The sequence below is a fragment of the Hetaerina americana genome, unplaced genomic scaffold (assembly GCF_022747635.1).
Source record: "Hetaerina americana unplaced genomic scaffold, ioHetAmer1.1.p SCAF_122, whole genome shotgun sequence".
Lineage (NCBI taxonomy): Eukaryota > Metazoa > Arthropoda > Insecta > Odonata > Calopterygidae > Hetaerina > Hetaerina americana.
This window is the reverse complement of record NW_027286315.1, coordinates 414,003-441,461: the sequence shown is the minus strand read 5'-3', so window position 1 is coordinate 441,461 and position 27,459 is coordinate 414,003. Positions and strand designations below refer to the sequence as shown.

The following is a 27,459-nucleotide window of genomic DNA, read 5'->3' as shown; positions in this document are numbered from 1 at the left end:
ACATGCATCTAGCTTTGTTGAAGGTGTGCCGAGGAATCACTTTATTTTCTTAAAAAATGTAATGCATCAAAGTGAGCTCTGCTTTATTGAAACGTTCAACACGTAAATTGTCAAGAGTTTAGTCCCAAAAAAATCCATAAAACAAACTGCAAAAAAAATAAGCTTTAAGGTAAACCATATTTTTTATTACTTTATTGATTGTCTTACGCTTTAAAGCTTCAGCCGAGAAATGTATACGGTATGTTTTAAAAGCGTTTTTCATTGTCTACGATGCCCTTCAAAATAAGTGGTAATTATGAAATTCTGGACGAATCTGGATGATTTTTTTATTAACGGACTTGATTACTAACTACGATCTACTATCTCTCGTAATAAGTAAAGGGATATGTGAAATATCCCCTACCGCAATCATAATGGATGTTCATCCTTCATTATCTACTTCATCAAACTTCAACGATGAATAATTTAAACTTGCTGCCGATGAGTAATGCCACTTTGGGCGCTTTATGCACAGATAGCTAATGGTTATTTTCGAATTGCTGTATTCCTGACTATTATTTTTACTGCTATATATGTTCTGATTAGAGAAAAAATGTACCCAGAGACAACAATGCCACATTGCCTTCATCTTTTATCTATTTTCGAATATAATGTAAATATTTTTTGATTCAGCATAATTATTTGCAAACATTCGCAGCGAAAAAATTTTTGTGTGTATTAAAAAGTGTAAAATTACGGCATTTTTTTGGGCAAAACTTACATCAGATCATCCGCGGCTTAATTTGATTTTTTATTACGTAATTTACAACCGCGAAAATTGAAGATATGTAGCGGAAACTTTGACTCCTTCCGCCTTTGATTTTAAAAATCTGTCTTATCTCTTACTGTAAGAAAGAACTCAGAAACATAAGACTGTTGATTAAAAAAAGTTTAATTTCTGCATTATTTTTATGTTACACGACAGTTTTTATGACTCTACTTTTCGTAGTTTTTCAAATAAAGATAACTATATGCCAACAAAATATATTTTAAAGGCCTGCAAGTTTTTTGTGAAACATTGTCTTCCTTGTCATACTTCAGCTGCCATTATGGTACCAATATAATGTGGGAGATACATTATTATCGAATCCAGTTCAAACAATCATTCAAAATGATTCCCAATGCAGTGTAGACCAATGCTTGACCCCAAATTTACCAAGGTTAAATTTTAGCATTTATTTTTCGACCGGCCGTTAGGTTTACGCATACGTCTGCCAATCCCTAAAAGCTTCAGGTCGTTCCCAGATAAGGGTATCAGGGTACATCGGAGAAGAACGGGATTTGAATCCTCTCTTCTTCGTTTCACCCTGCACACACCGTTGAAATCTTGACCTAAGGGGGGGTATGATGGGAAGGGATTGTTAGCGGAGCGTTGATCCCGCTCCGCTTAGTATCCCATGCGTGGTGAGCGTGTGGAAAGGTTGGGGAGGAGATTTCGGGACGTTCTTTCGGGTACCGTAATTCGAGCAACGGCCCCCCATTGACGGGCACGTCGGCGCCCCTCCAATCACCGCGCATCGCAGCCGCCAAGAGAGGGCTTTCTAGCGAGCGGTGGTGAAATGGGGGTGGGGTGGGGGAGACCAGTGCGGGGTAGAAAACAGCCCGCAAGGGCGGCGGATGGCTCCGGCCGACGGGTCAAGAGGTTTCGGCCGAGGATGATGCTTCCGAAAGCGGCAATTTCGTGCCGAAGCGTACGAGGGATGGATGGTTGTAGACGGGGCTTGGATGAGTCGGCGGAACAAGGGGTGTGGGGGGTCAAAGCGGACAGAGAGGCAGCAGAACCGCGAACCTAGGCGGTAATTTCCCCTCTGTCCTCCCCCTCCCTGAACTTCTTCCCAACCGTATGGAATGGCCGCGACCACCTCTCCTCTTCGATTCGGGATTTTGGAAATGGACGTGCCTTTGCGAGGTTTGCCATTAACCATCCTTCAAAGTGTTAACTTAAGTAAAGGTAAAACAAACATCCATGTCTGCGGGGTTTCCCCTAGGGAGAAGGTCGGGGTATCTTCGTCTCGCGGTCGGTCGATCAGGGTTTCATGCTAAGAGAAAAGGGGAGGGAGGCGTGAAATGGGTGACTTGCGCAAGAAGGATAACCCAAATGTTTCAGAGAAGAGAACTCAGCGTTTATCTAATCTGTGGGGAGTGGTTTGATAAAAGAATATTTAACGTGGGGGACGAAATCACTAAAAAGTAAACTCTAAAAACGGTCGCTTTCTTTATTCCTCCAGCGAAAGTTGGCAGCAGATATTCCACACAATACCATTAATTAAAGTAACAATTTTTTGAGCGGGAGATTTTTGGCCGTAATGCAATGAACATACGTTTCTCGTATATTAGAAAAACTTAATTTTCGAACCATCCTTTCGGTTGTAGAGCTGAGAACCACATTAACAAACTGTAAAAATACTAATCATTTAAGCTTGTATTTGTGAGGAGAATACTTAAGGACCGAAAATAAGCTTTTCGTAGACAAAATCCATTCCTTTTTTATAGCTAAAATACAAATTCATAAATTTATGCATTATTTATGAAGAAATACATGGCGACGATAGACTTCATGATACGATAAAAAAGCAATTCCTTCTCATTAGTTACATCTCAGAGTTTCATTCATTCTTCTCATACACTTTAACATGATATAAATTGCGAAAATTAACAAAATATTTTGTAAGCCAATAAAAATATTAAGAAAATAAATTGGATTCTTGAATTACTGACAGAAGATTTTTTACAGAAAATATCATTCTTCCTTTAGTTCTTCATAATCGGCAGTCATTCTTTAGTTGAGCAAACATATTCCTACAACTGAGTACCCTCATTAAAGAGAAAGGTTTGAGAGTAAATGTAGAGTAATGGTTAATACCTGTATATTCAATTCACTAGCCCTACCTACTAACTACCCACTGACCTACTTTGATTAATTTTTGATAAAATAATTCTTCTGGTAAACCAGGATTAGAATTCAGTTTCACAATTTCTTCACATGTGGTATTAACAATCCATAGAAAATGAAAAGTAGAACCACTCATATCCTAATCAAATATTTTTTAATCTAGAAAGATAGGGCGGTCGGAAGGTATACAGGGAAATGGCGTCGTGATATGAAAAATGTGAGAAATTTACTTGAGAGTTACAGTAGTGCTAAAGCAAAATAACAATTAAAATAAATTGATTTTTTTTACCAGATGATGGCAATCCCCTAAATTTGAGCGAAAGTATGAGACAGGACTGACATAGTTTTAGCCCCATATATGCGAAGTAAAATCCGATCAAAATACAAATATCATAATCCGAGAAAAGAAACTAGAACAAGTGAAATTCATCATCTTCATGGTCAACAGTATTACTTGGGATGGAAGGAGTTCGACCGGTATCAAGCTAGGAATAAATCAAGCTAAGAAGACTTTCACGAAGAAGAGGTAACTACACCGTTCAAAGAATCTCAGGTTGCAATCAATGAAGCTTTCGGTCAAGACATTAGTCCACCCTATGAATAAGAGATGCGGAGCATCGAAGTTGTGGATCAGGAAAGAATTGAAGCTTTTGAAACACGTTGCTAAAGATAGAGATGAAATGGGCAGGAGAAGTAAGGGACGAGAAAGCATAGAGAAGAGCAGAAGAGGAAAGGATCATGTGGATAAAACTTAAAAATGACCAAGACCAGAACCAGATGAACTGGACATAATTTTTGGCACGATGGATTTTTAATAAATAAAAAATAAGGAATAATTAAGGAGAAGATAATATTAGAAAGATCAAGCCACAATTCCATAGGACAAATTTAAAAGGAAGTAGTAAAGAGAGGATATCAGGAGGCGAGAGAATAACGTAGCACTGAATGGAGGAGAATGAAGGATTGTAGTAAAACAATCTTGGGATCAAAATACTGATGATGACGAGGAAGACAAGGCAATTAATTTTGACAACGCATGTGACGAATAATAGACTGGTAAAATGCGGAGAATGATTCTTAATGACAAACAATTTTTCATCAAATTTTGAGGAAAAAATGACAGTTATATAAATTTATGCTAATACATTTGACACATTTTTCATCAGAATTTCACATCTCGATGCTTTTTGAGCGCGTAAACCTTGTGCTAAGAGTGTAGTGACTCTGTGAGTTAGGTAAGCGCATCGTGGAGATTCATTGGTGTATAAAGCCAAATGTGGCGTCTTTGCATGACTGATCAAAGGTTGCTTTAGGCATACACGGTTCTGTCTGATCAGTCAATTTCTACATCCGCGTATTTTCCAATTAAAGGTAATCTACCACTCATATTAAATGTGAATTCTGATTGATCACCTTAGACGATTACGAGTCTAGTATTTATTCCCTGATCTTAATTTTCTTTGACCTAATACGCCAGGTCCTCTTACTTTCCTCTTATCTTCAAGCAGTCTTCAAAGCCTATTTTTTCCCTTCCCCCACAAGACAAACTACTATTCTCGCTTGCATTAGTATATCCCCTACCTTCACCGTCTTACTACCTTCAATTTCTTTCCCACCCATCGTCCTGTCTTCGTATTTCGCCTACCAGCACCATCTCTGCTCCGTATTTAATAATACTAGAGCTACCTTTGAAATATGGTAAACTTTTCAATGTAATCTCGTAATTCTGATGAGAATGCGTGCAAGCTGAGAGTTGTGAAGCTGAAAGGTCAACGTCAAGATTAATAAATTCTTCTTGGATTATAATTAAGAAAGAACGGTGGATAGATTTGGGGGTGAAATTTTGAGAATTTTCATGGTTGGTAGCCGTGCGATGAAGTGTAAGAAAAGGTAGGAGGAGAGGGGGGGAAGGGTGATGAGAATGAGGCGAAACCAGCCCAACCCTCACATTCCTCTTGCCATCCGATCAACCCCTCCTCCGACACGTCAAACCAGAGAAGAAGAGAGTGGGGGAGGAAGTGAGGAAGGGAAAGCGGGGGAGGTGGAGAGATTGGTTTTGCGGAATGAGAGAAGAGCGAACGGGTGGTGTCGGAGAGAGGGTTGGCCCGGAAAGTGGGTTGAGTGAGATGGGTGAGAGGGGTGTGTGAGAGGGATGCGAAATTGGGGGGAGGGCGGGTGTTGGGGGAGGATGAGATGAGGGGGGTGAATAGAATTCTCTCGAAGGGATTGTGTCGAGGAATGATGGGTTCGAGGGTAGGGATAATGAGACGGAAACAAAAGGGACCAGGAGGAGTAGAGAATGAGGAAGATGAGGAGGTAATGGAAAAGGAGAAAGGAGCGGGATAAGGAAGAGGGAAGTGGATTCTTCGGGTAATATACGACGGACAGAGAGACAGAGGGACGGGCTTTGTTCGGTTGGAATTAGGAGCCGTTCCCGACAGTGGCTCACTCAAACCCGCACTCTCACTCCTCCTCACCCGCTAATCATCCCACTTGTGTTATTTATCCAATCGCCATTAAGGAGGATTAGCGAAAGTTTGACGAAGCGGAAAAAAAATACCAGTAAAGGATATCAAGATTGGAAATTATCCCTTTATTTCAATAAGTAAAAGTTGAAAAATTTAAATTGGAAAATGAGAGAAGACAAGGAATATGCATTTTGGTATGAAAGCTTTGAGAAAAAGGTTTCCTCTCCAGAATTGAAAAAAAAATCCCAAGAATTAACTCTGACGAATTCGTCATTAAAAGCTTGGATAAAAGAAGAAGGAGAAACAAAAGTTAATCCACAGTTATTTTCATCAAAACCTAACCGTTTTGGTTGACGAAACATCACAATTATAATTTCTTCAAATTATATTTTATTTATCCACCAAATTCTTTGCTGTGTAATTTTTTATGGAATTTTTTGGAGACATTTCAGCATTTTATTTTTATGCACTCAATAGGTAAAAGCCACATGATTAGGCGTATTACTTTATAAACGATTTTTTTACTAATCCTTTGCCTAATCTAACAATTGAATCTTGAAGAGTACCTTAAATTTTACCTAGTAAACCCGACCTAAAAACTATTCCAATCGACATTTTTACATATGTTTTAGAACTCTTTGAAATCTATAAAAACCAATCATTTATCAAAGTAAAATAGTCCGGTGCGTAAGGTATTTATAAAGGTGTTGCCTTACACGCAAGGAGGGATCGCAATTGGTTTAACATCCTCAAACAAATAGCCTGCCTCAAATGTACGCAGTAAATTTAACCTGTGTTTAAGCCTACGGCCAAGTGGTGGCTCCCGACCAAATTTTTCCAATTGTGTCGTGACACTGCGTCCTTGTTCATGACAACTTTTCACAAACCTAACTGCTCCTCTTTACACTTGATCTAGTTACAAAATCAAGGCTACTTCATGTGGATCCCATACATACACTTGCAGCACACTGAAGGTAGGGCTAACTAACATGAAACAACATAGCTCCTTGAGCCTTTCATTGCAATACTCGGGTATTCTTTCAATGAATCCTAACTTTTTATTAGCTATCCCGCAAATTTTACGAATGTGCTTTCCCCAAGACATATCCCATTAAATCCAAGTATTTTACCGATTCCACGTCTGTAATGTTGGTTCCCTGTATAGTGCAAGTATTTTCTGGTGAAGTACTTTTCCTCCAAAAATTTATCGAAACACATTTATTCGAATTTAATTCTAGCTCCCATCTATCGCACCACTTTTCAATGGCATTTACGTCATTAGCTAATGATAATCCAACTTCATGACTGGATATTTCCCTAAATATCCCTACATCATCAGCAAAATAGACGAAGTTAACTGGAAACCTGAGACCCGATGTCATTAATGTATAAAAGGAACAATAGCGGACCGATATCACTTCCTTTTGGAACACCCGATGTTACGCTTACTCCGTCCAATGATAACCCGTCTATTACGACCACTTGCTCACGGTCTGTTAAAAAGTTATTAGTCCATTCTATTAAACATTTATCAATCCCGTAACTTCCTAACTTTTGGAGCAACTTTTTATGAGGGACTTTGTCGAATGCCTTTTTAAAATCTAGAAATATAGCATTGACTTGAACGTAATTTTCTCCCGGGACCAAAATATCATGAACGACAAGTGCCAGTTGGGTCTCGCAAAATCAAAATTATTTGCATCGACGATGCAATGTTTATAAAAGAGCGCCAAAAATATTTGAAGGAAGGATAAATATTTTAGTGTATTATGAGAAACACAATATTTAGAGTAAATAAGCCCGAAACGAAATATTTCTTTGATAAAGAGACCAAAAAAGATGACTGCATGGTGCGTGTAAGCACCAAAATAACTGAAACGATGATTTAAGAGATGAATGTTTCAGAATGTTACGATTCTTGAAGAGATCGAAAAATGTGTGAATGTTGAAGGCAAATTTGTTCGATGATACCACCGAATGAAGTTTTATCAATTTAAGTTTTGCTTAGAATGTTATTTACTATTTTTTCTATTACAGCAGCAAATTTCATCGCTTTGCTGTGGCATACAAGAAATTCCGCTCATGGCATTTTCGCTGACGCTTCGGTGTGTGGCTTCAATAAATTTATCAGCGGATTCCGCAGCAAAATATTCGAAATGGTTCTCAAAATACATTTCATCCTTATGAGGCGTGTTAACAGTTATTTTGCTTAGAGCAAAGAAAAAGGTTATCCTCCCTTTATATAAATGCATCAAAAACAAAATTAAAGGGTCCAGTCCCTATGCTTGATTAATCAAAGTCTATAAGGATTTTTTTTTGTTTTTTGATCTTGTATTTTGTAACATGAAAATTTTTGTTTTCTTCCATAAATCACACTAACATAAAGTATGTCAAATTTATGGCATGATTTATAATATTTTGCTGCACTGATTCCATCATTTCGACTTCAACTTCATCTATCTTTTTTTCAAAACATTTTCAGTTAACGCGGTTGTATTAAAAATATGAAAAAAATAAATGGCTAAGAGACAATTCATCATTAAATTTGTCCACCTAAGGTACCCAAAAATAGTGTTTTCGAATTATTTTTCTGTAAGAATCAGTGCCAACTCAGATGAGTCGGTTACAGCGAAACATGGCTATACGCCAAAAAAATAAACTAAATGGATATGCAACCAGCGTCGATATCGAGGGAGCAGAATCTCTAATAATCCGCAAAGTATGTAGGATAAAATATTTATAATTAATAATTCTGTTAGCTTCTGCAATATTATAAAATATGATCCATCAACCTATCATAAAGATCGAGAGGGAAATCTAGGTGCATAGATAAGATGGGTAAGCTCTGGAGTCGGCCAACTCCAGTAGTAGTAGTTTTGAGGGAAGGCGACCGAGAGCTGAGGTCATTTGCGCCATAGGGGATGGACAGGAAAGGACGAAGGGTGGAGAGAAACCCGGCGTCGGCATTAGCCTACTCTTTACGAAAGTCGCCAAGAGGTCCGCAGCTTAACGTCCCATCCGACGGACGGCGTACTCACTCAAGTGCCCTCCACAAAGCACCTCAAGTAGGGATCAAGATGCCGCTGAAAAATATTCAACACCGGCGGGATTTGAACCCGCGTCCTCGGGGTGGGAAGCCAGTACGTTAGCCCCTACACCATCTCGATCCCCAGTTCCTCTAGTGATTGATAAATTTGTCAGAGACATATCAATCATAAACATATAGTTATAAACAATTTGGTGTGCTTCAGGAATGGAATTTATTATGATTAAATTTTAATCCATGTTAAAAATTGCAAATGTTATAGACTCCAGATACGATCTGATATTCGTATTGCGTAAATTTAGCTAAAGAATTTCTATGGAGTTTATTAATTGACGATGCTAGGTTGAAGAAACTGACATTTTCAAACATGTTTTCCTGAAAAATTCTTCCTTAAAATTTTTTAATTTGGTAAACTATGTTAATATCCTTCTTAAAATAATTAGTTAAAAGATCAAAAATATATATGTTTTAGATATTTAGCAGTTGTAGAGTACCCACACTTTTACTGAGAAATTACTTTTAAAATTTGCCATTCTCTCCAGTCATGTCTAGGATATTTTCCACTTCTGGAAATAGGAATAGTGTTAATATAATGATACTTATCTACTAAGAAAGTCAACATCAGTCGAAGGAGTAGTAGTAGTGGTTATCAGCAGAGGTCAGAGCCGAGGTCGTTGGTTCCGTTAGGATTAGATGTGGGCAATTTGTTAGGGGTAGGATCGTGGGAAAATGGAATGGATGGGAGAAGGGAGAGAGACCCGCTGTTGGAATCAGCCTAATCTAGCAACGATAGGCGCCAAATGGTCACACGGTTTAGCATCCCATCCAGCAAAAAGCGTACTCCAGTGCTCTCCACATAGTAGGGGTAAGGATACTAATGACAAAACCCTGTTCCTTCCGGAATTCGAACCACTAGTCTCGACATGGGAAGCCAGTACATTAGCCACCGCCCCATTTCAATCACCTTCAATTGAAGGTAAATTCTCTTCTTTAAAAAATAATTTTATGTTTTTCTTGCGAATAATTAGTCTCCAACCATATTCAGTGTCCTCCAGTTATCAGTAAAGCTCTTACAAACTATATATAAAGAAAAAAACCTCATTTTCTTTCACGCACTCGTTACTTTTTGGCGGGTTTCTGTGTTTTTGTCTTTGTTCGCTATTGCTAACCTTATATACATTATCATTGACATCCACGAGACTTTCACATAAGTTATATATATATATATATATATATATATATATATATATATATATATATATATATATATATTTATTTATTTATTTGTGTAACGTCATGCCCTAAAAATCCTACAGTCCAATTCCAACACCGTTGTCACCTCCGCCGATAAAGACTCCTCTGTTGTAATTCTAAACACCAATGATTATATTTCCACAGCCCTCGCTCACCTGAACGATACATCCACCTGTACCACTCTCACCAAAAACCCAACACAAACTTTCCAAACCGAAATTCGGTCTTTTCTCCTCCACTCCGGACCAGAAGAAGGCCTCACCTCCCAAGACTTATCCCTACTTTCACCCCCAAACCCCAGAACACCGCATTTTTATCTCCTCCCAAAAATACACAAACCCAACATACCCTGTCGTCCTATAGTTTCCAGTTACAATTCTCCCACCCAAAGAATCTCCGCATTCCTTGACCATCACCTACAACCACTTGTACTTTCCTTGCCCCTCTTCACGAAACTCACACACAAACATACCACTTCCTCAACCTTCTAAATTCTGTCTCTATTCCCTCCACCCCCAACCTACTTGGCCACCATCGACGTCACCTCTCTTTATACCTCTATTCCCCATGCAGAAGGTTTATCCTTCCTCCGACATTATCTTTCTCTACGCTCCCTACCCCAGCGCCTCTCGACTGAATTTCTCCTAAATCTTGCCACTTCCTTGTACCTTCCTTGCCACTTCCCACTTCTGACATCACTCCCTTCTTACATCAAAGATTCGTACCACTTTCCGTAGCGTTTACACTCAATCCCAATTCCTCACACCGCGACCATTCTTATGGCCGCAATAGACGTTACATACCTCTACACCTCCATTCCCCACAAAGAAGGCCTGGAATCCCTAAAATATAACCTCCCCCTAGGAACCACACCACACACCCCTTCCACCGATTTCCTCATCGAACTGAACCAACTCGTCCTCACCAAAAATGTTTTCAAATTTAACGACAAAATTTATTTACAAACTAAAGGCACTGCAATGGGCACGCATATGGCTCATGCATACGCAAATCTTTTTATGGTTGAACTTGACCATACCTTTCTTCACCAATAAACCCTTAAACCACTCTTCTGGGACCGCTACATTGACGACATTTTTCTCCTTTGGTCCCATGGACGTGAAACAATACCTCCATTTCAATAGCTGCCACCAATTGCATACAAAACGCTCCATCCACTTCTCACTCTCAGTCCGCTGCTTCCGTCTCTGTAACTACGCCCCCTCTTTTTCACAGACCTAGAATTGCCACATCCACGTTTCCACGCTATTTTTGCACGCAATTGAACCCTGTTTAAAAATGACAGTCTGAAATACAAATTTTCATGAAATATTAACTACTTATCATTATGCCACGCATGGAGAGAACATAAGAATTGTGAAATGTGTATTGAACTGCCATGATAAATATCTTACCAAGCCCTAGTAACATCTCCACCGGTCCTGCGTCAAAATGACTTGATTGACCTGTACGCAGAGGGCCAGTTAAGAAGTGAGCGAGGGGATCGAGATGGTACGGTGGCTATCGTAATGGCTTTCCACCCAGAGGGCCCGAGTTCAAATCCCGACGGTGTTGAATATTTTTCAGTGGTATCTCGATCCCTACTTGAGGTGCTTTGTCGAGGGCACTTTGAGAGTGAGTACGCTGTGCGTCGGATGGGACGTTAAGCTTCGGACCTTGGCGCCTTTCGTAAAGAGTTCTGTCCATCCCTAATGGCACAAATGACCTCAGCTGTCGGTTACCTTCCCTAAAAACTACTGCTACCAAGAAGTGAGTAAGTTTGTCGGGCAGAAAGGGGTAATGAAAGGAGAGGTGGGTGGTGTGTTACTGAGCTTGGTAACACGCCGCGCCGCAAGATCGTCAGTGTTATTGAAAGCAGAAGACACAGAGTTGAATGGAACTGGAGGAGGACACCCTCATTCTTACTAGTTAAATGGCAAGCCTGGAGGGATAGTAAAGGAAAGATGGAGAAGAAAGGGGATGGGATGAATATCGAAGGGTGAGAAGGAAAACGTGGGAAGCTGACCAGATGCGGATGTACAGCTGCCTCTAAGACAAACTCCTTCTCGAAGGAAGGACACAAAAGAGACATGTAGACGTTGGTAGCGCGGGGTTTGGCACTCCTTACCAAACAACATTTTGACCATTAGACATTTTAGAGCCAAAGTCATTGGAAAGCAGATCACTTTCAAATTCTACCCGTATCTCCGTATATATCAATTCGAAACAGGACTTTCGAAAGACCAGTATTTTCGAAAAGTCGCCTTTTCGAAGCATTTTTCCTTAGAATTCGTTTTCCGGGAATCTATTTCGAAGTAAAATACCGATTTATTGGTTTTTAGCTTAGGTGGTACATTAAGACCTGTAAAAGATTAGCCTGAACAAAGGTTTGAACGATTCAAAAATTTCAGAAAAATCTAAAATGAGTAAGGAAAGAGTTGTACGATGACAAAAATCTGTAGCCTACGTACATATACGAATCCTTAGAAATTGAAAAGCAAACCACACCTGCAAAAATTATCTTTCACAATACATGAAAATTTTCTAGCAAATTTATTTCCAAAAATTTCACATTTCTAACAAGCTAATTTCATGATTAAAGAAGACAGTTTGCTTTTTCTGATAGAATGTTTGCACTACGACCTGGGTTTCGTTAAAGGGTAATATCTTTAGTTTGAAAATATGTTATATGTGGAAAAGCAAACAAAAGAAATAAAAATATTCTATTTGGAAAAGCAAATTATCTTCTTTCATCATGAAGGATTTACACCATGTTACGCCTGAAACGGTGTTATTTAAGCTAATTTTCCATTAGTTTTTCAAATTTTTATTATTGGAAAAATGCTTTTATATTATAATCGTTCACGTAAACATACTTCCACAATGCATCATCCAGCATTAATTCTTCTACTCACTATAATTATGGTAATTAATTGTAAGAATGGTATTAAAATAAATATAAATAGCAAAAAGGAAAGTAATAATTTTGTCTCAAATTTAATTGAATGATTTTTATCGTGAAATAATTTTTTCATCAAATGATGATAGGAAATTATTGACTTTAAACAGACACTAAGTATATAATTACGACTTCTAGTAATGACAATACTTTGACTAGTGAAATCTTCTTGAAGGCTATGTCATGCAATATGAACTATGATATACCACACCCCTTAATTTTCCTACTTCTGATCTACTGAACCTATTTAACAACTCTATCGGGTGATGGTAAAAACTTGCTAGGAATATTGTAATTGATAGGACCCCTTAAAAGATAAATTGTATAAATTAAACGTTGAATAATGTATCGATATGAACACATTTGTATGAGTGATTGGATGGCCCCAGCCTAATCTTTTCTTAAGGCGCCAAGGGATCCGCAGTTTAACGTCCCATCCGACAGACGGCGTACGCACTCAAAGTGCTCTTCACAAAGCCCCTCAAGCATGGTTCGGGAAAATATGTGCCACCTCCAGGATTCGAATCAACTCGGAATTCGAAGTAACTGGTAACCAACCCGTAATCCTAAGTAGTTATAGTCAATTGAAATTATTCAATTTATTTAAATATGTTATAAAAAATTATAACTCTCCAATATTAACTAAGTACGCATACATGTATACCAACATCGAAATATGCACTTTTAATGAGTATACGATCATAACGTTGTTCGAATTCGTTCAAGTGATAATTTATAATGATCTCTGACAAAATACGAGCATAGTGACACGATTGCTTACATCAAATAGCCAACTTAAAAAATTATCTGATCTACTAAATTTTACCATTTCAAATTTATCTTAACAAAACATTTGAAGGACTTTTATTGTAACGTTGAAAGGAATACTTTAATAGGAAATATATAAAAAATGAGGATATTTATCATACTGATTCCATCTTTTTGGAATTTCTGCGGCGTCGAATAACCCCTGATATAATATATATATTTGCTCCAAAGAACGGCCTCTCAACCTCCTTCACGAGTGGAACTAAAGATGCTCTAACTCTTCCATCCATTTAACAATCCTCCTCTTTTTGAAATACACCTTTGAGATAACTCCAACACTTTTTCATGGTCCTCACGAAGAAATTTTATATGGTGAACAAAGATGGACGGCCTTGCATCGACTCCAATTAATTTTGATCGAAAATTCGGAAGCATCAAGGATATACTCAATCAAGCACTGAGGATTTCGTGTCTCTTGGTCGTATCACTGTTTGCTTAGCTTAGTTTTTTGATAAAGAAAAAATATCGATATTATCTAATAAATTGTAAGCCAGTGGCATATTAAATAAGATGTCCCCGAGGATTAGAATACTTTTTGGGGAACACTAAAGCAATGATAATGCGAAAACGCATTTTATATTTAATTGCAGAAATACACATCTAAGAGACCAAATAAAGCATTACATTCCACAGTATTCACCTTAATAAAGGACCGGGTATAAAAAATATTTAGTCTTACGTAACACGAGAATTTTCTCTTTTTTTGGGCTATATTTTCCTCTTCATTTCTACGTAACTACTGCCTGTTTTCATACACTTAAGAAAATATTCTCGTCTTTCCTTTTCCCAGTATTTCCAGTATTCTCCTTTCTATCATGATCTTACCTCTCAATATTTCTTTCACCAAATTTTTTCTGTCCATTTAGGATTTCTCCCAGCAACTTCCTGTCTTTGCCCACACTACTGCGAACTTAAGGTTTATTTTTCCCTCCGTCTAACTCATTTACCCCATTCTCAGACAAAGTGGCATCTACAAAGTATCAAATATTCGCTTTTACTTAAACCTAAAAGGCCAGGTTTCACTCCCGTAAAGCGCTCCGCTCTAAACAAAAAGTGAAGTCCCTCCTTCTAAAGTCTTTCGAAGCCTTTTCTTCAGTTTTTTTACGTAGCATTCATGTCACCATTTATAGTCATTTTGTTAATGATTATTTTGCTAATTCAATTCATCTTAATGTCTCAATTTTCTCCTATGTATCATCTCATATAATAAAATAATAACATTATGACAAAATTCTTTAAGAATTTGATGTGTGCAGAGTTGTTATATGGATTTAAGTGTAATGTATAAATCTCATACACACCTATTCATGGAGTGTGTTAGGATTATATTCGGTACACATTGGTGATATTATTTATTGTATTGTTAAGCCTCGCGTGGGTTTTCAGAAATATCATGCGCTTAGGACTGCTGCGCTGAATAAACCTAGAGGCTTGCTTCTCTTTGTGTGTAGGGGAAACATTTTCAGGAAAAACCGAGTTCGGCACGTTCCGGAAAAAAATCACTACGAAAGGACACAGAAGGTATATCGTTTAAGTGCTGGGCATGATAAGATTTTAGCTAACTTTCATAACTAAAAAGAAAATAAGAGATGTGTTTATATTTGAAAAATGAACAGATTTAATCTTTAAATATTTGATTCTTTCTAAAAGGATTTAAATATTTCTTCTTGCCTTGCCTATTTGTTGAATATAAGATAGCACATTAGACAGAAATCCTCTTGGCCCAACACCTATTTTTACTTGCCACAAGGGAAGTAAATATTTTGTGTATTAATTTTTTCTCAGTCCTATTGATAAATAAATTACGGTGTTTCTAATACAAATATGGAATACGACCAAAATTTGAAAGCAGAACCTATGACTTCAAATAAATGCAAGCATAACCATAAAAATCAAACAAAAAACTCGTGTTTAAAATTAATATAACCTTCAATTAATTCACATTTGATACAGGGATCACACATTATTTATTATCTGAGCGTAGTTAACGGTTTAAAGTAGGTTTTGGATTGTAAAAAACGTGAACCTCCTATATTTCTTATCCTGACTAACAAAACTTACACCAAAAACCCTTCCTCCAATCTCCACATTTTCTGTCTCTATTCATACCAACTAACCGGCGAGGAAACTCTCCGTTTTTCAAACATTCCATCGGCAATCGAAATGCACTCCATCCACGTTACCCGCCTCCTTTGGATTTCTCCCAAAACTCCTCTCTCCCACCCTTTCACCATGGTTTCCTTGTTTTTTTTCTTCCAATATTTTTTACCCTATGTTTCTATATACATTTAAAAATTTCCAATCTACCACCATTATCCCGTGCTGCACAAAACCAAGCTTAATATAAACGTTTCCACTAATATTTTCTTGACATCCTTACTCAACGTCTATAACAATCAATTTACTTCTTCTTGTAAATGCTTTTTTCTTTAGTGTTTTCTCTTCATATACGCCTAATACGTTGAGAAAATTGGTCCAAAAACTTCCAAGATGCGTGTAGATTTAAAATTATTATTATATGGAAAAGTCCTATTTGCTTACTTTTCTACCTGCTTCATATTAAATATCGCATATATTAGCTAAAATATATCGCCAAAAAATCTAAATATGCTCATCAGAAGTGTTTGAAAATATTCAGGAAGTGCAACGTAGGCATAAACAGCAACGGTAGCAGCAACAGAATTGTAAGGGTTTTTACATGAATGCGTACCATGTTTTATGTGTGGATTGTATAAATTTGTTAACTTTGCATGCGATTATTTTCTTACGTATTACGGGTGGTGGCCTAACACTCCCTACCATGCGCCCTTGCGGCGGCTTGCGGGTTATTAAGTAGCTATAGATGTAGGAATCAAATTTAAAACAACAAAGAAAAACATTTTCTTCCAGAAATGAATGTTAGGATTTTATTGTCAAAAGCAAATTGATATTACGGCGATTTCAGGTATTCACTCCCACGTATAATTGTTATCCCAATTATTTCAATCGAAGTCCAAAGTCACTAATTTCCACAACCCTTAATTTTAACTCTTAAGCATATGAAATAGTTTTATTGGCATAAATTCAATCAGTGGTTTATGAAGAGTACATTTACGTGCAAAATATAATGTATTCTGGAATTAAAGTGGTAATTATCAACTTTATAGTCCTTGGAAGTTTTTCACTCACGTTTACATATATCTATTATTCAACTTTTGAAAACAAAATCCTCAAGGGAGCATGCGAACCCCCCAGAAAAGGATCTGCGAGGCTTTAACTCAGGAAAACCTATCCTTAGAGCTCTCTCGTCTAAATTTCACAGAAAGTGAGAAAGAGGGAACTTCCGGTGGCTTAGGAATTGGGGGATTGCCAAGTCGACAGCAGGCGATGAAGCGTAATGACTCGAAAAAAAAGAAGCAGCCAGAGAGATTAAAATGAGATGCTACAAAGGATTAAAAAAAATGGGAGAGTCTGCAGAAAGTCCGATCAGAGAAAAATTCATCTTTCAAGTTTCAATGAATTAAATTACGGTTAGGACCAAAGCTCTCTCGTGCTATGTCAGAAAGCCAACGGAATCGGTTATATTACAAGGAGGTGACATTTAATGAGCTCCAATTTAATTTTTAAATAGTAAAAAGTATGTGACACGTGCTGAATTAGATAGTCATAAATCGATATATCAAGTTTTTTTGAGGAGACATCCCGACATAAAATGCTGTACCTTAACGTGCTTTCAATTGGCTAGCTTATCATTTAAATTCAGGTAACATTCGCACCCTATCGACCGAGAACTTTACCAACTTTCACCCAATGTAAGGGTTTCCATGAACCTAATATTCAAAAGGCTCTCTCCAGTGGGTATCAAAGGGAGAATGAAGTTAATGGGTAGGTCCACCGTAAAGATCAAGACAAGGAATTTCCATAAGTTTCAGATGAAAACTTGACACAGTTCCAGGGTACAAATGTTTCAACTCTCGCTCTATATATTTTTCCCATACACAGCCTATTCTCTAGGAAATAGAGGTACCGGCGTTCAAACGGTTTGCACCCAAACGTGACTGAACAATAATTGATCGTATGCTATTACAAGATTCGTTTTATGGTAGAAATCTGATCTAAAATGAGGACATAACAAGTTACGAGGGTCATCCGGAAAGTAGTACCCGTTCGTGCCGCAAAAAAATTGAGAACGCCGCCAGTTGTGAAGTGAGGGCAGTGATTAAATTCCTCAATGCAAGAAACGTTCGCCCATGTGATATTCATCGCCAATTAAAGGAGGTGTATGGAGACAATGTAATGGACGAGTCGTCTGTTCGGCGGTGGTGTCGCAACTTCAACATGGGGAGGGGGAACACACACGACGATGAGCGTTCGGAGAGACCGTCTGTCATTACAGACCAACTGGTGAGCTCAGTTGACGAATTCGTGAGGAACGATCGGCGCGTCACAATTGATGACATCTGTGAGCATTTTCCCAATGTTTCTCGAACAATTGTTCATGAAATTGTTAAACACCATCTGCATTATGCAAAAATTTGTGCAAGATGGGTCCCTCGCGTATCTCAATGAGCTGGCGGCGAAGGACTATGCAGCAGGAATACAGAAACTTGTCACACGTTATGACAAATGCCTTAATTTGCTTGGAGATTATGTTGAGAAGTAGTTTAAAGTATCCTCTTTCAAATAAAATTTTTTATGTTTGTTAATATTTACTTTTGTGTCTTTATTTCACGAACGGGTACTACTTTCCGGATGACCCTCGTAGAAATTCTTTAATATTCGTTCGAAAAAAAATATTTATGCACATAAAAAAAACCATCCACAGTAATCAATCTGGTGATCGGTTTAGTAAGTGATGGTAGAGTTCACCCACTACTAAGCCCGATGGCGTATGAAATTCACACATCAGGGTAGGGGACCAGCTGATTATGGTTTCTCAGGAAGACATGGTACCCGAAAAAAACACATAGCTTGGGTGGAGCCCAGAGTGTCTTGCCCGGGAATCGAACCCGGGGCCCTCTGGTCAGCAGTCCAACGCTCTACCCACTGGACTGCCGCGACCCAAATTTATAATGATACAAAATCGTACTGCTTGAGATGACAAAAAAAAGTAGAAACAGTGAACTGTACTGCTGAGTGGAATGAGCGAGAGTGTACTGGTTAAATTTTTTAACTGAGGAAAATGATCTAGTGAAGTGCTCACCTAAACGCTGATGTGGATGGAGAGTTTTTTACATCATCTGATAGAGAGAGTTCCACAGACAGCATGCTGTAACATGAAAAGATTTGTGTTAGATTTCCGTGCGACGGTGTGGTTTATTATTACCCCTAGTATTCCTGTTGTGGATTGAGCTGATGGGGAGGATATTTTTGAATAAATATTTAGGTGAGTAGTTTGAAAGTATTCTGTGGACAATTGAAAGAATATGTAAATGCCTGCGGCCTTCTAGCTTTAACCAGGAGATTCTCATAAATGAGTCAGATATATGATCGTACTTTCTAAGATCACAAATGAACCCCACACAGGAATAATGGGTCTCCTGGAGTTCGGTTTTCAGTTCGCCTAAAAAGCTTGGTATACTACATCTCAGTAATCACATTGGGGTATGAGAAGAGAGGACACAAGAAGCATCTTTAAGGAGGCGGGAGCAATGTGCTTTAACCTTTTCAGTGAATGCAGGGATTAGTTCATTTTTTTGCAGATAGCAATTGCATGATCAGTCCAAGATAATGTTTTATTTATGGTTACGCCATAAATTATTTACTGTCGTTAGGTATGGTATGATAGATCCTGGCAATTTTAGTGGTGGTAGTTTATAAATACTTATTTTAGAATGTAGTTTATGTTATCCGATTATAATGGACTGAATTTTGATTGAGTTTATTTTTGATAAATTTTTTATTCTCAATAGTGGCATAGCAGCAAGATCTGAATTAATTTAGTTAATTATTTTAGGTAGGTCTTGAAGGCGGGAATGGTGATATATTTGTAAATTATCGGCATGGAGGTGATGATTGTAATTTTAAATGCCTTTACTAATATCATATATATATATATATATATATATATATATATATATATATATATATATATATATATAAAGGGAAAAAGCAAGGGCCCAAGAATGGATAGAAAAGTAGCAAAGAGGTGAGAACCCGCGGGATGGCCCAAGTATAGTTGTTCCAGTCATTTAAACCTCCCGGGCTGAATCAAGCCCACTGAATCCATCTAAATCCGCCTACGTATCCCCTCCAACTGCCTTGTTCGTTTCCTATTTTTCTGATGCCTCTCCTCACCTCATACTTCTCCCACTCTAATCTTTTCTGCTCTTCCCCCGAAAACGGTATTCTTATGATGACGGCCGTGCCGTCGAAATGTCAAAACTACATAGATGAGTATCCTTTCTTTGTGTTTCCATGTTTTAAAAATATATATCAGTGTTTATACATATACGAAATATATAAAATTCTAAAAGAATTTTTTTATCATATTATTATGTAATGTGATACATAGTGTGTGCTTACTTTTATGAATTCTAAAAGGATCTTCCGAGGATTACTCCTCAGAATCGTTCGGTAAGTCACACAAGAAAAAACAATTAGTTAAACTCAGAATTTAAAGAAGGGCGGAGACTAAAAAAAAATCTAAATACCAGGTGCTTCGTCAGTCAAAGAGCCTACTTTAAAATAGGGATGACATTCTAGTCTAGGTTGGATGTAGGAAATGAATTTGAAAGTGAGGTGAAGGCTTAATGGTTAATGTAGAAGGTCTGGGGGAAGTAAGATGACACACATGATGCCGTGATCATTGACAGCTCTCATTTTATGCATGAAAATTTATCCTAAAAGGTTTATCTAATCTATACCAACGCATTACTATTTGAAGTTGCTATTGAATCAAATGGCGGGCATGTTAGAACACAAGCTATTTACAAATATTTGTATGAACATATATTCACTTAGAAATAAATATAAGTATATTTGCGCAAGTACATACATAACGTACATTTATAAACCTCTTTGATTTTAAGAGTCTTTGCCCCCTGGGATTTTTTGAGTTACCCTGGACATGTTTGACTTCTTTGTTTTGGGATTTAGTTCAGTTATGTAACTTTTTGAAAATGGAATGAAGTTGTTTTACGATTTTGGAGATGATTTGGGAGTATACTGCTTCGTTCGTTCTCATTGGTAATGACTACTGTTCAACTTCGTTGTTGAAGTTTTCTTTTGCTGTGTTTTCTACAAAAGTTAATCTAATATCTCACGTCACATCCACAGTATAATGTCTGGAATCGCTCGCATTATTAAATGAAAACTCAAGCTTTACGTGTGCAGAAACTGTAACTCAAACAGGGCAACCATCTCCGTAGTTCTTCTTCTGAGCAATTTTGTTTTTATTTAAAAGGGAAGCATATCCCTGTGAGCTTTTACATGCAGGGGTGGAGAAGAATTGAGAGGGAGGAGGAAGGGGGAACACAATGTCGGATTTTTAACTATGGTGGGTAAATTTGCTAGGCAAAATCGGAATAAAAGTGGAAAAATTTGGTTGGGAGGAAATATTAAAAAGAAGCGGGATGATACGTGGCCTCGACAGCAGGGTTAGTTTTAGAGGGAAGTAAGGATGAGGAGAAAAGAAGACGCTTTTTTGACGTCTAGATGGAGGATGAATGTACGAAAACGCGCAGGAGGAAGCAATGCATGACAATGAAGAGGAAAGCCCCCGTAGAGATTAATTTGCAGTAAATTTTAGAAACCGTCCAAAACGTGCATATTTGGACATTGGGTATAGTGATGCTATTATAACAAGAGTTTCAGTTCGGATGTGCAGGAGTGTGTGAGTCCCATGTGGTCTAGTGGCTAGGATATCTGGCTTTCACCCAGAAGGCCCGGGTTCGATTCCCGGCATGGGAACATTTTTTTCAGTGTCAATCCTTCTAAGGTAAACAAGCTGACTCAATCATTGTTTTTTGTTTTTGTCACAATTTTCACAAAATTAAGACAGAATTACAAACCTAAGGCAATAAAGGCACGCGCAATCAAAAATTGGGATGCACAAGATAAAATTCCCCCAAAACACTTTGGCATCCTAACGCCTGTCGCCGTGCTATTGTGCAGAATACTAAGTGGTTATAAGTGTCTTAACAGCATGTATGCTGACCATCTGTTAATGTAGTTTCTTGTCCACTTTGTGTAGGCATAGGAATAGCTGTTAACCATGTAATACTCGTAATATATGTAGGCATGTTGCATGATTGGTGTTCGGTCACCCCCTTTTGAGGCGGTTTTTTGGTGGATTGCGGTGTGCCAGGTGCATGATGAAATAGAGGGAACATATATATATATATAATAGCTAATCCTACCACCCCCTGCCACACGACCTTGCGACGGCTTGTGGGGTTTTATGCAGACTTAGATTAAAAATGTATTTCCTCACAATTAAGCCTGATACCATCAAATGTCAGGAGATAAATATCCTTACGTATCGCAACATTATCCTAAACTGTAGAATACCAATAAAAAACTATTATTGAAAATTGATAGTGAATTTATAGTTTTTTGACGAAGACATTAATATACATTAAATGCACGGTATTCAAGGGCATATGAAGTCTCTACCCTCATGCTTTCCTTTGATAGCCATTGGATAGAAGCTATCGAGGTTGGAATGATCGGCATTTCCAAGAAACATGTTGCGTTACGCTTAAAGAAGAAGCAAACATTAAAACTTAGGCTATACTTTTATTTCCGCTCATGTCACCGCGAATGTATCAACTTCCTCGGTGCAGCGGAACTTTTGGGAGTCCATTTATTTTTTTTTAGTATCCATCGACCGCTTCTTAGAATGGACTCTGCCGTGCCTCCATTCAGCTCGCCCCTTTATAAGTTTCTGCTTGGTGAAAAAAATAATAATAATAAATTCCCCATCTCGTAAATCTGAGTGTCTCCACTCACCCTTTCCCCCTCCCCCCCTACCCTACCTCCTCGCGCTTCCTCGAAGATCGAGTATCCTGCGTTGTCGTCGAACGGAAAAGATGTCATCGGACGCAACTTCGCGTCTTCATTTTTGCGAACCGAGAGGGTTAGTGCTCGAGAAATTGGGCGTACCTTATGAATGCGAGCATTATTTTGGAGAGGGCGGAAGTTTCTTCCCCGTTTTGAAGAGGGGGAATGATATTCTCCTCTTCGCGAATGGTCGCATATATTCCCTTGGGAAAAAGAGAGCCAACTTTGTATTGGGAGAGGAAATTGGAAGATTAAAAAAGTAGAATCATACCCCACTCTTTGGCTGCACCATCATATATTTCGACCTCTGCGTAAAAAGGTTTTTGGGTCACATGTATTTTGTCATGGGTTTTGTTTTGAAAGGGTCGGACCGCTGAATAAGATTGTATTATAAAAGGGAAACAGAGGTTTCAGGCATACTTTCGCGTGTTGTAACGCCGGTAAAATTTGCAGTGCTTGTTTGTGTACTTCTGTAGTCTTGCGTGTGACGTTTCGAATTTTTCCCGCTGAGCATGGAAGGGACCAATATAAAACGATGCACCTTTGTACTCGTCCTTTGGTGAGCGATAATTAAATGCATAGTTTAGGTGTCTGTTTTTCAGCATTGAATTTCTAAAACCGTCAATCGTAATCCAATAAACATTGATGGACTAGTTCATAGTTACAAGGGAGTTCATTTTCTTAGAAAATATATTTCAATAATAATGCCGTCTTTATTTAAGAAGAAGGAAGAAAATATATAATACTTTTGGAGACATAAGTATAGAAATAATGATTATTATATACTGACAAAGCACAGATTGACTTCCAGCATTATAGTAAGTCAATCTTCAATTCCAAATACTTTCCTCCTGCCTTAATTCCCTCCATCATTTTATTAGTTCTATCCCTTCCCATCCCTCGTCTGCCCAACATTCTTCCCTCTGTCACAGTCTTCAACAACCCATTGCAATTCAAAATGCTTTTCCTCCACCTTTCCGGCCTTCTTTGGATTTATCTCAACAACTGCCCCCACTTATCATGCTTAGCACTTCTAATTTTATTTTTCTTAGAATTAATTTTACCTCTGCCGTCCTACTTCTCACCCGCGCACAAAAACCCACCCTATGCATACGCCTATCTGTTTGCTTCGATGACCAAGTTTTCGAGCGGTAAAAATCCATTCATTATTACCAAAAATTCACTGACATTTTGTTAATATTCTTACTTAACGCCTCAGCCATCAATTCCCACATCCTTTTGAAAGCTTCCTTGTTTTACGCCGTTAATCTTCTTGTCCCTACTTCTTTGACAAAATGGTTGCAAAATGTTAAAAATATAGGTTACTTTCTCCAGCTCATTAGCTTATGCCCTCCGATCATAACGTTTTCTTTAGCCTTATCACCAGTATTTTGAACCTTAGATTAGTTTATTGCAGTCCTCCATTCTTCCCATCCTCGATTCTTTATTAATTCTCTCACCCTCTGATAGATCTTTTGTTTTACGTCCTTGAATTTGTCCTACATATTTGGCACTTCGTGTACCTCGCCGTAGCTTTCCTTCAATTTTCTCTAATAGCGTCGTGTATTTTTTTCTCTAATCTTCCATGCATTTTTCTTTTTCTAGATTCTCAATCTATATACATCAATCAAATTCACTAATGCGTTCAGCAAAGTTACTAAGCCCATGACTGACTAGCTAAACACAGCTTGATCATTCGCAAAACTAACTAATTTTATGAGTTTCCCACCTATTTTCATTTCTAATTCAGTTCTTTTCATGCCTCTTTTAGTATTTCCGCCACAAATGTGTTGAAAAGCATAGGTGAAGATGGACACTCAGTTTTAGCTCTCATTCTAATACTGTAAAACTCTTAACTTCATCTGCGAAAAATGCCCACACAGTATCAGACATACACAGGTAACCAGGATGATTCACATATTTGAATCTACTTTTTTATATTCAGCAATTTTTCACTGCATCCATTAATGGTACTCTATTGTCTATGGGACACCTCAAAATCTTCAACACCAATAAATGCATCCGCTAGTCATACTTTTTCCATCATAGATAAAAAGATATTATGCCCAAAGATAAATTTGCTTTGTCTTTTGGTGACTAATAAGGGCAAAACACGATTATGATTGAGTTTTGGTGGAACTGCATACAATTTTGTTTGCTTTCAAAATCGCTTCTTCATCGAGTTGACAGACAATGCATCTCATTTTCTCAAACCTACCATAATGTTTAAGTCTTCGTGAAAATTAACTAATAAAATTGTTGCATCCCTTGATGCTAAACGTATATTTTGACGTATCATAAAAAACTTACATCTTCCTCTATCTCTCTTGATAACATGTGTCTTCCTTAGAATTTGGAATAGCTGACAAAAATTAACTATTGCTAAGTTATTATCAAGCTATAGCTCCAGTAATCGAGACTCACCTTTAAATATTGGAAGACAATGTCTGTGGCTGGTAAGGTTAATGACACTGCTACAAAAATGTCAATTATCCAAGATTTAGAATTCAAGCTAAGATTATAAGAATGCTTGAGTTAACTTGTTTACCTAAGAAGGATTGACACCGAAAAAAAGGTTCCCATGCCGGGAATCGAACCCGGGCCTTCTGGGTGAAAGCCAGATATCCTAGCCACTAGACCACATGGGACTTCCGAACTTAATCTGTTGTTATAATAGTATCACTATACCCAATGCCCAAATATGCACGTTTCGGACGGTTTCTAAATACGATTACAAATTAAACTGCACGGGAGTTTTCCTCTTCATTGGCATACGTTGCTTCCTGCGCGTCTTCGTACATTCATCCCCCATTTAGACGTCAAAAAAGCGTCTTCTTTTTTCCTCATCCTTACTTATCTCTAGAACTCCGCATTCGGTCGCGGCCACGTATCATCCCGCTTCTTTTTAATAATTCCTCCCAACCAAATTTTTCTACTTTTATTCCGATTTTGCCTAGCAACTTTACCCTCCATAATTAAAAATCCGACATTATTTTCCTACTTAATCAACGAAGTTGGACAGTTTTCATCATGAATGAGAACGAACAAAGCAGCATACTCCGACATCATCTCCAGAATCGCAAGAAAACTTCATTCCATTCTCAAAAAGTCACACAACTGAACTACAAGCCAAAACAAAGAAGTCAAACATATCCGGGTTAACTCAAAAAACCCCAGGGAAAGTAGACCCTAAAAGCATATTAGGAATCTGTAAATAACTCTTATGTGATCCTGGGTCTCTTAAAAGTTTATAGAAATATATTTAACTGCTCTAATGAACGCATGACACACTGCAGAGTCGACAATAGGGTAAAATATTCTTCATTGTGTGAAATGGGTGGCAACTGTGATAGTTTTAGTATTGTTGTTTTTTGGTTTGTTTGATATGCACAGAAATGTGGAATTTTTTGTCTATTAATTGTATGTTTACATGTAGGAAGGTGATTTGGGAGGAAGCAATCCTTACCTTAGAGTATGCCGCAAAAATAGTTTGAAAAACTATGAAAATCACATGCATATAATGCGATAATACACCTAAAAAAATATATAGCGTGACAAGTTGAGTTGTCGAATTTTATTTTTTAAATCTTTTTTTCGTAACTTTAAGGATTTAACTAATTTATATTAATTACATTTCAGGCTTAACGAAAAAATTGAATTGTGATTTTATTATTAAATGCGAAACTTTTCGGCTCGTTATTCTTGTATTTTAAATGATGTCAGCAGTCCTCAGGTCTTGCGTAAACTTGAAATATCAAAATGCCCCACCAAAACTAAGGTCACCTGAAGAAATCAAATTTCTACCTGATCGATCATTGTTTTCAAAGGTTTATGAGATATTGAGTCTCCAATAATCATACTTCTTTAACTCAAACGCCCCAAAGTGTTTCAATCTGAAGTATTACGAAAATATCGTGAATTGATTATGTGTAGCCGCGAGTTCGTTCCTCCCGGATGTTATTGTAAACCAAAGGTTACATCTTTACCTCATGTTGGTTCCGCTAAATTTCCGGCAAAAGTTATTCCTCTGCTTTTTCGGCATGCGCCAACTCCTGCTCCCAACAAACGCTTCAAATCTCTCGCTTGACTTCACGTCTTTCCAAAAGGTCCCTTAATGAGCCACTGCAGGTGTCACTGCTACGGAGGGCATGTCAAAAGACTCGGGAATAAATTATAGAGACTCCTCCTTCTCATGCATCTCACCCTTCGGAGTGACATTGCCCTAACCGCTCATTCAAGCATGGGAAGGATATAAATAGGGACCTCATAATGTAGGATGGCATGGCCACACCAGAGTGTAATTAGTACCGCTGGCACGAGAGCACATGTCAGGGCAGGGTACGAGCTCTTTCTTTGGCTCACTACTGTGTATCAGCCCATTAGCGATATTACGTCACGCATATACAATTTTCAGCCACGAAATTTCATTGACTCCGCTGTGAATACCAACTTTACTCTTCGCCCTTACATTTAAAAACCGTTTCACATATTTGACCATAATTTTAAGCAAATTAGAAAATATGAAAGAGCCACCCATTACTATTGAAAGAGCGAATGATCATCCAGCGATACTTGTCTCATGCTATTCATCTGGAAGAGTTATTTAGCTATGCAATGAATTCCAATGCACATTATGTCATAGGAAAATGTATAGTGCATTTAAAATGCAAACCATCGAACCCTGAACTGAGTTACCTCATAATTTTGAGTTTTAGTTTCATTGAATTGGATTTAAGCTTAGTGTTTACGTTTAACTTGACGCAGGAGGCTTGGATTTTAATTGGATAAGGGGAGTGGTTAAATTCTAGGCACTTCGCTCTTATATTATGTAAATGGATGAATCGGTCAATTTTTAATTGGTTAATTTTACCTGAAATTTCAAATTGAAAAATGAAAGCGACCCGATTCTTCCAAAAACAACGCTTTTCTTTGATCGAATAGCAAAGTAGTTCAAGTACGCAGATAACATTTCACAACCTATATTGAACTC

The 27,459-nt window shown here is 37.8% G+C and overlaps 1 protein-coding gene and 2 non-coding genes across 3 annotated transcripts in view; 2 read left to right on the top strand and 1 right to left on the bottom strand.

Annotated features, from left to right (window-relative positions):
• Window positions 1-27,459, top strand: part of LOC139685956 (gamma-aminobutyric acid receptor alpha-like) — a 357,245-nt gene that overhangs the window by 217,472 nt on the left and 112,314 nt on the right. The gene's annotated exons all lie outside the window — the stretch shown is intronic.
• Window positions 21,306-21,377, top strand: TRNAE-UUC (transfer RNA glutamic acid (anticodon UUC)). Its single transcript has one exon. It is a non-coding gene; the product is annotated as a tRNA-Glu (tRNA).
• TRNAE-UUC (transfer RNA glutamic acid (anticodon UUC)) lies at window positions 25,046-25,117 on the bottom strand. The gene has a single exon. It is a non-coding gene; the product is annotated as a tRNA-Glu (tRNA).